This window comes from Tupaia chinensis, unplaced genomic scaffold, assembly GCF_000334495.1.
Source record: "Tupaia chinensis unplaced genomic scaffold, TupChi_1.0 Scaffold000451_2, whole genome shotgun sequence".
In the NCBI taxonomy this organism is placed as follows: Eukaryota; Metazoa; Chordata; class Mammalia; order Scandentia; family Tupaiidae; genus Tupaia; species Tupaia belangeri.
This window is the reverse complement of record NW_006159958.1, coordinates 3,504,451-3,514,734: the sequence shown is the minus strand read 5'-3', so window position 1 is coordinate 3,514,734 and position 10,284 is coordinate 3,504,451.

Sequence of the window (10,284 nt, the reverse complement as noted above, 5' to 3'; positions counted from 1 at the left end):
GACAGAATAGAGAAATAGAGAAGGGATTGTGGTGCAGCCACTCCCTATTGGAAGGTGCTCTCTCCTCTGATGAGCACACAGGCCCTCTGGCAATTAATTAATTAATTAATTAATTAAAATAAAAAGTATCAGGGAAACTGAGATCCAGAGAAGAGTACTGGCTTGCCCAAAGTTACACAGCAAGCCCCCAGTGGCCCTGGAATGTGTACTCACATCTCTTTATCTTCTCCAAGGAGTCGTCCGTGGCTCCAGAAAAAGGCAGACTCCACAAAGTTGGGGGATATACCAGCCAACCCCTCTGTCCCAGTCAACCCCAAATCCTCCCAGAGAAATGTATGCATAGGGTGCAGATTGCCGGGTGGCCACTGGGTGGCGACATCCAGACCACACCAGGATGTCCAGAAGCCCAGCCTGCTGAAGGCAGAGGTGTGGCTAGCCGGACAGAGGGCCCTACATTTTCCCCAGCACAGGGAGCTGTGGGTTTTCCCCTCCCCATCTAAGCCCTGCCTGATATGTCAGGCCCTGAATCGGTCACTAGCCAGGGACACGAGGGCTGATAGGCAGGCAGCAGTGAGGGCTGGTCCTCAGAGGAAGTCACATGGCTGGGGCACGAGCCTGTCCGGGAAAGGTGAAAAGAGTGAGATATTTCAGGTCTGAGAAGAAGGACCCAGCCCATGAGATGAGTCACCCAGGACAGAGATGATCCTGAGGAAGGAGGATCCCCTGGGGTGGGATTGTACACCCCCTTTTAGGGTGGCCAGGACCCTCAGTCAGCCATCCTGTGGACAGTGTGGCTAGGGGCATGCAGATGAACTTCAGAACACTCACAAGCTCCAGGCGCAGTCAGGGAATGACTGCAGTGCCCCGGCTCCATGAGGATGAGCTGTTTAGAGGAGTTGCTTGCTCCAGGCCAGCCTTGCTCCTGCTACCAGCCTGCCTCCCCTAAGTGGGCAAAGATTTCTCCTGCTCACCCACTTCATGATCTTCTTGGGTGGGCATGAAGTTTCTCAGGTAAACACTGGGGTCTACACTCCTGCTAGAAAAGTAGACCTCTCAGGTCTTGCACCTTCTTCCAGGTGAGGAACAAGACTTGTTCGGACACCTCACTGTCCTATGGGAAGTATGTGGGTAAAGAACTCACAAGGGATCCCAGAGCAGGTTGAGCAGGAGCCAACTGCATCAACTCATTCCACTTACAACTCTTTTTTGGAGAGGTTTTTGCTATAGGGCACGTGCACTTGCCAGAAAGACAGAGAGACACAGAGAGATAGAAAGAGAGAAATCACCCCCCAGGGGGGATGGCCATGCCGCAATCCCTTCTCCTCCATTCTCCTCTCTGGATCTTGGGCACACACACACACACGCCCGGCATGAGTTTAAGCCTTGGGGTCTGGGGCTTGAACCGCGGTCAACTATGTGGGAGTCCAGCGACATAGCCATTACGCTAACTGCTAGTCCCTCTAAACTTACAACTCTTGCCTCTGGATCACTAAGCCTGGCCACCAGCATTACCTGGAACTTGTTAGAAATGTATGTTCTTAAACCCATGCCTGGGTGGGGCCTTGGGCAGCTCTCTGTATGTTAACAAGCCCTCCTCCAGAAGATTCTCATGCCAACAAACCCCGACATCCACACCTACATGTGGGCAGTTATTGAGTATAAGATGGCCCTACCATGCATGGTATTGACCACAATAGAAAACCTTATTCACCTGATGGACCATCTGTGGACTCAAGCCATAAGATGGTGCAGGTCCTTCAATATCCACAGAGATTTGCTTCTCACACATGTGAAGTGGGTACAAACTTCTGGAAAGAGGAACCTGCTGTCCATTGCTTCCCATGCATGCAGTGGTGATTTAACTAATTTTTATCATAGCATTGTTTAAATATGACTATCATAACAGTCAGTGTAGTCTCTTATGCTATTTTTTTTTTTGCGGGGGGGAGAGTTTTTCGCTATAGGGCACGTGCGCTCGCCAGACACACAGAGAGAGACATAGAGACAGAAAGTGAGAAATCATCCCCCAGGGGCGATGGTCACGCCGCAATCCCTTCTCCTCCATTCTCCTCTTGGATCTTGGGCACACACGCACATGTGCCCGGTGTGAGTTTAAGCCACCGGGTCCGGGACGCGAACCGTGGTCGACTATGTGGGAGTCCAGCGACATAACCATTACGCTAACTGCTGGTTCCCTCTTAGGCTATTTTTAAAACTAACAAATTCCAGATGAAATATGAACAACTGACACCAACACTTCCAAACCTAACTTTTCAGCAGATGATGCTGACACTGTGGCAGAGAATGTTGACTTGCTGAAGCCAATTGGCAGCTTGCAGCCTGACAGTCACTCACTGTCACACAGGTCCTTTAGAAGAGTACCACATGGGACCAGCAGATGGCATAATCGTTACATCACTGGACTCCCATGAAAACAACTGCAGTTTAAGTCCTGGACCCCATGACTTAAAACTCACACCAGGCACATGTGTGTGTGTGCCCAAGGTCCTGGGGTAAATGGAGGAAAAGGGATTGTGATATGGCCATCATGGTGATTTCTCGCTTTCTGTCTCTCTGTCTTTCTGGCGAGAACATGCACCCTACAGCAAAAATTCCTCTAAAAAATACGTAAATTAAAATAAATCAATGTAAAATAAAATAGCACTATATACGACCCTGTTTTGGGACATGAATCATCTCTTCACGTCTTTCCCCAGTCCGATTCCTCTCATCCTGCCTTCACAGGACATAGAGCTACAGTTAATTCTTTACACATCATCAACCTGAACTTTCTTCTCATTAGCTAAAAATCAGGAACGTGGTTTTAGCTATTACCTCGTGACAGAAGTGCAAATACAAACTCAAGCAGGGAAATCAAGTAGAAGATAACCTCTCATGTATTAAGTCATCCTCCCAGGGCTGGGCCTTAGTGAGGAAGAGAGCTGGATCCCATGCAGTTGACTACAGTTAGACTCCCAGTCCTGGCAGCCTGAAAAACACACATGCACACGTGTGCATGTCCAAAATCCTGAGAGGATGGAGAGCTGAAGGAGAAGAGATTTTGGCATGACCGTACTCCATTGGGGATACTTTCTCCTGCTCTGCCTCTGGTGAAAGCATATGCCCTCTGGTAATTAAAAATAATAACAAATTAAGTCATCCTCCTGATAGTCTAAAATGTGTGCAATTAGATTCATGTTAGACTGAAAACAAGACAATTTTAATATTCTCATTCCTGGAGTCCACAGGCCTCTCAGAAACCTGGAGGTCCACAACTTGCTTTTGGAGAAATGCAGTCCTGGGACAGCCAGCCTTGCTCCTCCCAGCTCTGACCTCCCCAACTTCCATCCACTAGGCTCCCATTGGCAGGAGGCAGAACTGGTCCTAACCTCAGCTGCCCCAGATTGCAAGGGCTTCCTTGGCATGCGTGAGCCACTCTCTTTCAGAGGCTGGAGTGTGAGGAGCTGCTAGTCTGTGGGAATGGCACAGGGAGATGAAGATTGGGACACAGCAAGAACTCAGAAGCCTATGCCTTTATGAATCTAGTGTGGCCAGCACCTGGGCAGGTAGCTGTAAGCCCACCTCTGCCAGGAAGCCCAGCTTGGAAAGTCAGCCAAGGACCCGGGCATCTGTATTTGGAACTAAGTCATTCTGATGTGCACAGACATTTGAGAAACAGTGGCCCAAGGATCTTTACGATTCCTTCTGATCCCAGAGAGCTGCATTCCAAGACATAACACCGTCATCGTAACAATCACTATCAAATGCCCTTGTGAGTTGACTACACATGTGTACCAGAACCGCTGCTAACAGCTGCATAGGTGTGACTACTGTCACCCATGAGAAGCATTACTATGATCAGACTTACACGGACAAGGAAATCGAGGCTGACGGAGATCACATAGCAAGAGGCAGAGCCGGTCTCTTGACCCAGTATTCATATCCAACTCTACCTCTAGCTTGCCCTATGTCCTGGGACCCCTCAAACCTGCTTTGAACTCAGTCTTCCTGTCTGTGCACCCTGCCTGGGGCATAGACTCTGTCTCTAAGGTCACAACAGGTTGATGGTCCAACACGGCTCTCAGTAGAACTTTGGCAGCAGGAGGACTGAATTGCCACTTGTCCAGCCCTGCTGTCAATATTCCAGCTCCTCCCTTAAAGGACCTTGTCCCCACCACTCCTGGCCCAGTCCCTACATGGTTAGCACTGGTCACTGTGTGCAGCAGTGGGAGGCAGGAATGGAGATGAAGTCCACATAGAGGAATTCAATGCAGAGGCTCCCATTCTTGGCAGAAGTGGAGAGCTGTGGGGAAAGACAAAAAGAGAATGCAGATGACTAACTGATATTAAGAACCTATTATGCGCACAACGCTTAGCTGGATCCTGGGCCAGTGACTTAATCTCTCAACCTCTCAGTTTTCTTTTCTGAAAACAGGTTATGAGGAGCAAATGGCAGTCCGTCAATTATACATTATCTAATGATTATTCCATGGGGACTGCCTTGTTTCAGGCATCATTACAATAGTTAAGTGACTAACATCCATACAAATAGTGTGGAGTCGGGGCTGGGGGGAGGGCCCTGATAAATTCTAGGAAGATAAATAAAGCCAGGGCAGGAGGTGGTTTAGAGAGTGGCCTGATTGAGCAGAATGCTCAAGGCCACCTCTCTGCAGGCAACAGTGGGGAAGTGACATTCTCAAGTGAAGGAAGAGGTGACCCAAGCAATTATTTGGGGGAGAGTGTTTCAGGCAGCAAAGAAATAGAGCTCATCAGGGAGCCTGATAACAACAGGTGCTCAATAAACATGCATACTATCACAAGTCAGAGAAGGGCCCTGTCCTTTGTTTAAATTTTATGTCACTTCTTTTTATACATTCAGTCACAAATGTCACTTAGCTTGTCCTTTTTGACCAGATAGAGGTCTCTGTTCCTGCTGTTCTCTGCTATAACAATGTGGTCTGTAAACCTTGCCTTCACATCTCACCCACTCCCATCCTGGGAGACAGAACTTTGACACCCACAGCTGCAAGGCTGATGGAGAAGGAGGAGCTTCTTAGAGGCCACACAACCTCACCCAGCCAGGCACCCAGAGGGAGGTTCCCCAGGTGGGTACTGTAATGTCAGTCACAAGGGGACTGAATGCTGGGCAGACAAAATACATAAACTTTTTTCTTTTTTTTGGAGAAGTTTTTTGCTATAGGGTGGGAGCACTCACCAGACAGCCAAAGACAGAAAGTGAGAAATCACCCCCCAGGGTGATGGCCACTCTGCAATCCCTTCTCCTCCATTCTCCTCTCAGGATCTTGGGCATGCATGCACACACTCCCAGCGTGAGTTTAAGCCACCGGGTCTGGGACTCAAACCATGGTCGACTACATGGGAGTCCAGCGACATAGCCATTACACTAACTGCTGGTCCCAACAAAGTATGTATTTTGTCAGGCACATTGGTACCTCCCCACCTAGATAGCAAAGTCTACAGGCCTTTATAATCCACACCTGTATGCCTTCTGCAATCTTCTTGCCAGCCCCTCCTCTCTCTGATCCTGCTGTCTCCACAGGCTGGGGACTGAGAGTTCTGTGAGTATCAACATGTCCAAAGACATCATGCTCATCCCCAGACCTCTTCCCCACTGTATCCTATTTCCATGTTGTCTCCAACAGCCTCGCTGTCTCACCTGACAGAATGCCATTCCAGAGGCCACCCTGTCCTGTCTGCTCTGCCTTCAAAGCCACTCTCAAACCCGTGTTCTTTTCTTTTTGCCATCTGTCACCCCCTTGCCCAGGCTGGGCCTCTGCCCACCTCTGGGTAATTTTGGAGACCTCTTGACTTACCCTCATCTCCTACCCCTTCTATCAGCTGCCATGAGTATTGGAAACATGAAGCTTGTCATGTGACTCCCACTTTCTTCCATGATGAAGCTAAACTCCCTGTTGGGCCCCTTCCCTGAAAAATCTCCCTCCACCCTTTCCCTCTAGTGCTCCTTTCCCTCCAGGCTCCTTGGACCTCCATGGGCTTTTTTCCTCTACAAGGTTCATGCCAATTCATTCTCCTAGGCCCTCTCCTTAGAAACACTTCTAGGAGGTCTCCCCTGATCCCCTAAAAGTGGATTAGTAGCCCCTTCTCTGTCTTCTCAGAGCCCCATTTTGGTGCCTAATACCTTTTTCTTTTTTTCTTTTTAATTGCCAGAGGCATGTGCACTCCCCAGAGGGAGACAGAGAAGGAGAGGGAGAAAGCATCCCCCAATCCTGTTGTTCTCTGCTAGAGCAATGTGGTGTGTAAGTGTGGTCATGCCACAATCCCTTCTCCATTCCTCCATCTTGTCAGGATTTGAGACATGCATGCACACATGTCCAGGGTGTTTTTCAAGCTGCTGGGGCCAAGATTTGAACCATGGTTGGCCATGCTGGTTCTGAATCCCTTAACCACTAGGCCATGGGGCTAACATAGTAGCACTTTATTTTCTTTTTCTATTTTTTTTTTAAAGAATTATTTTAGGGACCAGCAGTTGGCATAATGGCTATGTTGCTGGACTCCCATGTAGTCGACCACGATTTGAGTGCTGGACCTGGTGGTTTAAACCACACCAGGCATGTTTGCGTGCATGCCTAAAATCCCGAGAAGAGAATGGAGGAGAAAGGACTGCGGCATGGCCATCCCCCTGGGGGGTGATTTCTCACTTTCTATCTCTCTGTCTGTCTGGCGAGCGCACGCGCCCTATAGCAAAAACCTCTCCAACAACAACAACAACAACAACAAAATTATTTTATTTAACTTTATTTATTTATTTATTTATTTATTTTAATTTGATCAGAGAGGGAGAGAGAAGAAGAGACAGTGAGGGAGAGAGAAAGTGAGAAAGCAAGCCTCCAGGTCCAGGACTCGAACTGTGGTCGGCCATGTGGGAGTCCAGCTCCCTTAATCACCACACTGCCTGCCGGCCCCGTAGCACTTTATTTTCTATGACAGTGGCTCAAGTCTTTCCTAGCGTAATGGAGGGATTAAGAGCAGATACTGAAGCCGATACTCCCCAGGCTTTCATCCCAACTCAACTATATATTAGCTGTGGGGATTTCAGACTTTATTTCATTCCCCCCGTTACTTACTTTCCTAATACTACAAATTAACGATGATTATGACAACACTAAGACAAACAAGAGCACCTTAGCACAACACAGCATTACTGGAGGGTTAAACGAGTGAACATGCTCAAGTTCTGAAAGACAGTGTCTGGTAGGTAGTAGCCACTTCTGTGCTCGATCACTACGTTGGTCCTAGATGACTTGCTCCAGGAGGGCAGAGACTGGGTTCATTTGATCTAACAGTATGTTCCCAGCAGCTGCCCCAATGCCAAGACCGTGCATGTCCCCATGCAACGTGAATGATGTTTTGGTCTAAGGTGATGGAAATACAAAGGGAAGGACACTTTCGTAAAATGCTTTCAAGGTAGACTGCTCTGGGCTTGGTGTTGACTGTATGTATCTACAAATAAGAGAGGAGGAAGAGGAAGAGTTCAGGAATACAAGTTCTGGGACTCAGAAGTTTGGATAGGTGGGACCAGCAGTTAGCGTAATGGCTATGTCGCTGGACTCCCATGTAGTTGATTGCGGTTCGAGACCCGGACCTGGTGGCTTAAACTCACGCTGGGCACATGTGTGTGTGTGCCCAAGATCCCGAGAGGAGAATGGAGGAGAAGGGATTGCAGCATGACCATCCCCCCTGGGGGTGATTTCTCTCTTTCTGTCTCTCTGTGTCTCTCCTTCTGGCGAGTGCACGTGCCCTATAGCAAAAATCTCTCCAAAAAAAAAGAAAGAAGAGAGAGAAAGAAAGAAAGAAAGAAAGAAAGAAAGAAAGAAAGAAAGAAAGAAAGAAAGAAAGAGAGAAAGAAAGAGAAAGAAAGAAAGAAAGAAAGAAAGAAAGAAAGAAAGAAAGAAAGAAAGAAAGAAAGAAAGAAAGAAAGAAAAAAAGAAAGAAAGAAAGAAAGAGAGGGAGGGAGGAAGGAAGGAAGGAAGGAAAGAAGGAAGGAAAGAAGGGAGGGAGGGAGAGAAAGAAATTTGGATAGGTGCATTGAGGATGCTACCTGAGCTGCTGTCCACAGTGTCTCAGCTGGGCAGACTCAACAGCCCAGATGACCTGATGGCTGGGGCCTGGATCATCTGGATATGCCTTGGCCCGTATGTCTAGCTCTCGGACTGGGGTGACTCCAGCAGGAACTCAGGTATGACTGTGGACTGGAGCAGCTACACATGGCCTGTACGTGTACCTGAGTTTCCTCACAGCACGGCAGCCTTCCACGTTGGCTCAGAGCTCCAGCCTGAATAATAGCAGCTGCAGGACTTCAGATTCTTTATCAGCTGGACTTCAGATTCTTGCGCTGCTTCTTTGCCACAACTTGTTAGCGAAAGCCAACACGGGCCTACTAAGTTGCTAGCAGGGAGAGCACAGAGATCCCTCTACCTTTCCAGGGAAGTGTTGAATAATTTCGTTGCTGTGTTCTAAAAGGGTTTGGGCCATCCTGACCAAGCCACCAGGGTCTGCTGTGGTCTGTAGGGATGACTGGTTCCAGCCCTGCCCATCTCCCACGCATTCTCCAAATGAGAGCCAAAGGGAACATCCTCACATGCACATCAGAGAAGCCACCCCTGCTCACTCTGTCCCGTGTCTTCCACCTGAAGCGAAGCTCTGTGACATGCCTACATGGCTTCCTAGGATCTCCATTGACCCACGGGCTCCCGCGCTCTCCTGAGCACAGCCTCCAGAGGCTCATGCTCGCCTCTTAGCTTTTGTACCTGCTGGCTCCCTTCCTAGAATGCTGGACCCAGACGACCCTGTTCCTTCAGCCCTCGGGTTTCAGTGCCAACTCCTTGGATCTAAAATAAACCCGATGACACCCAATCGTCCCTTGCCTTCACCCTGTTTCATTATCTTCTCTTGAGCCCATGCTAGCTGAAGTTATGTCTGTGTTTACTTAGGCGTGTCTCCCTCCCTGGCTCCAGGACGAAGGACTCTTCTTGCCCTTCTTGTTCTTTGAGAAACTGTACCCAGGATGGTGACTGGCACAGGCACTGTGGAATGTGAATGAATGCATAAATAGTGGTTCTCAGGGAAAGTGTGTGTGTGTGTGTGTGTGTGTGTGAGAGAGAGAGAGAGAGAGAGAGATTTGCAAAGGTGATCTTGAAGGCCAGGCAGACCTGGGTAGTGTGAATGTGTTTGGGGGGGAGAATAGGACACATCTCGTTTCGATCTGTCTCTGGCACTCACTCGTTGCTAACTTTAGGAAAACACCTTCACCTTCCTGAGCCTCAATTTCTTCAGCTGAAACGTATGTCCAACGGCTCACCGGATCGGGGTGTTTATCAAAGGAAGGGGCCAGCACCTCTGGCCCCGGAGGCTGAGCATCCTGTCCCAGAAGCGAGAAGGGCTGCACCACCCTCTCTGCTCGCCAGGTGTCGCCGCGAGCGCGCGCTGAACAGTCGACTGCGCCCGGCGCCCTCGGGCGGCTTCAGCGTCCCACCACTCGGTTGGCAACCTGGCCTCAGCCCAGCTCCGCGAGTCTGCTGGCGCTGGGACCCTAGAGGAGGCTGCCGCACCTGGCACGCACTTGCCGCCGCCTTGGAATAGACGGAGGTGGGGAAGGACTACGCTGGGCCAGTTATGCCCGCTGTACCTATAGCTCCGCGGAAGGTGGCGCCCTCCCCTGAAGCTGGCTTGGAGTCTAGAGGAAGGGAAAGCTGAGGTGCGCCAGACCACCCCAACTCCCCATTCCAGGCTGGGTAAAGGAGAAGGTGCTCAGCCAAGGCTCTCTGCAGGGTTCTTGTCTGAGTCTTGTTACCCTCCCCTTCACCTCCCCAGGTCAGCCCTTAAGCCCCCCTTGCCATGCAACCTACGAATTAGCGATCGGTGGGGGACAAGAGGGTCCCATTGCCCGGAACAGGTCCAACCTCACACCCCAGCCTGGGAGCAGGAGGTGGCGCCGCAGGGGCGCGCGCCTAGGATATGCAGACCTATCCGGTGGGCTCAGGGGCGCGGGGCGGGCGCTCCGGGGGGGCCCCCGCGCTCTCTGCGCCTCGCACACTTGCACCCGCCGGTAGCTAACAGCCCGGCGTCGCCCCGTACCGCGCTCGCTCCTCCTCCCTCCTCTGCTCGGTGGCTCCAGCGCTCCCGGCTGGGCTCCGGCGCAGAGCGCGGACCAGCGCACCCACAGACGGCCCGGGGACATCTCGATCCGAGCCTCCGGGGCGGGCTATGATAATTGCCCCGCCGGGGCCGGACTGCGGGAGACGG